The sequence below is a fragment of the Theobroma cacao genome, chromosome 1 (genome assembly GCF_000208745.1).
Source record: "Theobroma cacao cultivar B97-61/B2 chromosome 1, Criollo_cocoa_genome_V2, whole genome shotgun sequence".
Taxonomy (NCBI): Eukaryota; Viridiplantae; Streptophyta; class Magnoliopsida; order Malvales; family Malvaceae; genus Theobroma; species Theobroma cacao.
The window spans coordinates 24114528-24118425 of record NC_030850.1 but is presented as its reverse complement, the minus strand read 5'-3'; the positions used below and the strand labels follow the sequence as shown (position 1 = coordinate 24118425).

The following is a 3898-nucleotide window of genomic DNA, read 5'->3' as shown; positions in this document are numbered from 1 at the left end:
CATTTTCGTAATTTTTCGTCAAAAATCTCAAAACTTGCTAAAAATGTAGTAGGTAAGTAGAAAATATATATTTAATGATTTAAAAACAAAATAAGTATCTAAAACTTCATTTGAAAGTAAATTGTTAACAACTAGTACTATTCAAAAATAATCAATAAAATATTCTATTTTCTCATAAAATAAATTTTTATAAAAATATTCGTAAATAATTTTTCGCACATGAAAGTAAAGTAAAAATTGTATGAATAGAAATACAGATAACCAAAATATAAGTTTTGATCTGCAATGACACGTGGGCTCCAATTGACCAAGAGGATGTAAGACTGTGAACTCTTACTTTCTATAATGCAGTTCCGAGCTTAGTTCTCGTCCTACTCGACTATCTACAAACTGTCCTGAGCCTGAAAAATGTATAGGAAGAAGGGGTGAGATTTTATAATCCCAGTGAGTAAACAGATACCATCTAAAGTATCTAAAGCCGAGTAAATGGAGACAATTAAAATAAGTCATCATACTGTAATTTCATTACCTTTCAGTTCATTTCAACCAAATAAAATCAATCCATATAAATCGAGTAATCAACTTGGCTTATGAATTTCTTAAAACTTTGGCTCGTGCCAAAACTCATACTCGGTGATACCTTGCGCAGGGCATCTAACCGAGTCCGCCAAGGCTGTTAAAATTTTGTATACACTTAAAATATATTTTAGTTTGAGAAAAATACAGCCGTTCCTTGGCGTTGGCTGAGTTCCCCTTCACGTGGTGGTTTGGCGTGAAGTGAACCCTAAGCTTTACCCCAGGAGATACCCTACGCGCCTCTCCGTTCGAGGTAATAATATAATGGAGTTTACCGTGCCCCTCTAATAGGCTGGTCCACGGAACCCCCTCTGCAGTAAATAATTAATATATACTCCACCAATTCAATAAAATTCATTCTAGCATGGCATGGCAATTTATCGCAATCTAGCCTCTCAAGGCTGAATACACAATACAAATAATTCTGACACCAAAATCAGTTTAGCCATTCATGCTCATATATTGTCATAAGCCATTCAATTTAAAACCATAAATTTACAACACAAGCAGGCAGTCTCCAATTACTCTATTTTCAAAACCAATATTCGATTTTTCAGAAAATTTATAAAATCATTTTATAAAATCACAATTTCTCTTAAAACATAGCAATTTACCATTTAAACCCATTTTTCATAAAATCACACAATTGTATAAAACTACTCTAGATAATTAAGACGATAATAAGTTTACTCACAGTATTAGGAGTAGAAATACTCCTATCTTCCGCCCTCGGGTGCAGTCTCTTACCCGAAACAATTGACTCACCACCTATCCATAATCCATGACACAAAATTCAATAAATTGTGTCAATTTATCATAAATTATTTCAGGCTCTTATCCATGCGTATGCACTAGATAGGATTTGAAATGTCTAGACAATCGCTTAATTGCGGTGTCCGACCTAACTCGCCTATACACGGTGTAAATTCCTAAAATCCCCAATTCGACTCCAATTCCATCCATTTCAATTTCAATTATCCAATTATATCCACAATACCTCAATGACTGTGAATTTGGTCCAATTTATCAGTCCGGACTATAAATTACGCTTTTACCCCTAGTGGGTAAAAATTTCAATTTATTGCACCGAAAATTCCCATTTAATTTCCAACCTCATAATTCATCATTTTTCCACCCAATTCTCTTAAAATAAAGTCAACCTCATCCTCACATACCATTGGCTAGATTCGGCCTAGGGAAATTCATGGAGAAGATAAATATTTTTCTTGTTGTTTTACTCATAAACATGCTAAACTAACACTAAACACTAACATAGCTCAAAATCAAATTTATCTAACAACTTTCTCTCTCTAAACCCATATGACCAGAATTCAAATCATCCTCAAATCACATGATTCAACCATGAAAAATGATGGAAAATGCATGGGAAAGGTAAAGCACAAGACAAATTTAAGAAATGTTACCTTTTTTCACTTGATTTTTGAATTTCCACCTATTTTCCCTTTAAATTTCTTAGCTAGGGTTTTATTTTCTCCTTTCTCTCTCTTGTTTCTTGCTTGGCCGAATGTTGAAGAAGAAGAATGGGTGGGCTGATTTTTTTATGCCTTTTTTATTGTTTAATGAAATAATATTATTTTATTCATATTTTAAATATTTTATTAATTCATTTTTTTTTCTAGCCATCCATTTGTCCTACTTTTTCCACCATGCATTCCCTTTGACTTATCCAAGTCTTAAGTGAAATTTCCAGATTTTTCCAAAGTTTTGGTGGAGCAAATTTTTCAAAATTACACTTTTGCCCCCGAACTTTTCAAAAATTACATTTTTACCCCAAAAATTGAAAATTTGCCATAATGCATAATTTTCACTCCTCATACTCATTTCACACTCCAAATAATTAAATTTGATCAAAATCCTTTCAAAAATTAAATTTTTGATTTCGGGTGGCAAAATTACCATTTTACCCTTTTACTCCAAATTATACCGAAATTAAAATTTTTCACTTCTAAACCTCAAATCTTACTCCAATAAGTCAAATGGGGCCAAAAATCTTTTCTAAAAATTTCCATTTTGTCCCCAGGTGGCAAATGACCATTTTGCCCCTAGATAGCGAAAATTTCGGTTTGACTCCAAATTGATCCTCGAACTCCGAATCACCATATTAAACCATTCTGGGACATTAAAATTCTTAATTTCATCGTAAATTCTCTATTTGATCTAGTTCGAGGTTTAAATCAACTTTGTTGTACCTCTAGGTACAATACCGACTTTTGTATTTTTTTCGGGACTCTCCTAGCATGCAAACATGCTATCCATCACGTGTATGTCATGATAAATATTTTTATAGAGTCGGGCTTGTCATCTTCTCCCCCACTTGAATCAACCATATGATCTTTCTTCTTGACTGATTTCGACATCCGGCTAAATATTAATATTTTAAAAATTTTATCTTGTCTCCTTGGTACCTGAAATACCTTATTATGCCTCACTTGACTTCTGAATCGCCTTTTATCTCACAAATTCTCCTCTGATAAAATTATTATTATTTTATTGTTATTTTCTCACTTGCGAAATATTTTATCCTAAACTACTCCTTTCGTCTTTTATCACTTTTAAACATTTTAATTGACCTCAATTTGCATTCGATCAACTTTATTTATCACCATATCAAAGTATGGGGTATTTCAATCTCCCCCACTTAAATAGAATTCGTCCTCGAATTCCCGTCGATGTTGCGTTATCAATCTCCTTCTATGATCCTACTCCTTGTTCCTTCTATAGGGACATTCAATTTATTCACCTCGTTCACCTTCAGTTCAATTAAATGCTTTATTTATGGCACTTATCATCCTTTGGAACTGGATCAGTAATACTTTTCACAACCATGATCTCTTATATCGAGACACTAAGCATGCCTTTATCACCATTATTAAATTTGAACCATAACTTCACCTCAATTATACTGATTTCGATCACATATCATACTTACTTATGTATACCTAATCATCATTTTATTAATTCGCTCCGTACCAAATTTCTCAACCTTGATTCATCCATCTTATACTGGTCTATACACTTCCTTTAATAGAGTTCCATTAAGAACTTAAACAATCCAAGGTTTACCTTCAAAGTCACTCATAACTTTAATCGTTCATTGCATGTCCGTTAACACTTTAGCTCACTGACCTCTCTGGACACTATTTCAAAATCTCCCAATTACTGAGAACCATTCTTCACTTTAGTTAGTAAAATTATCAATTTCATATATACATATATACATGCATTTTCAAATGTCAACATCTCTCTTTATATATAGGAATCCATGTGTTCACATGCCTTGGACTACATTCCCCCTTTATTC

General features: G+C 32.9%; 1 long non-coding RNA gene across 1 annotated transcript; it reads right to left on the bottom strand.

The window, feature by feature from the left end:
• LOC108662254 lies at positions 373–2041 on the bottom strand. The gene is made up of 3 exons (XR_001928074.1): positions 2001–2041; positions 1271–1344; positions 373–401 (listed from the first exon to the last, which is right to left on the bottom strand). It is a non-coding gene; the product is annotated as an uncharacterized LOC108662254 (long non-coding RNA).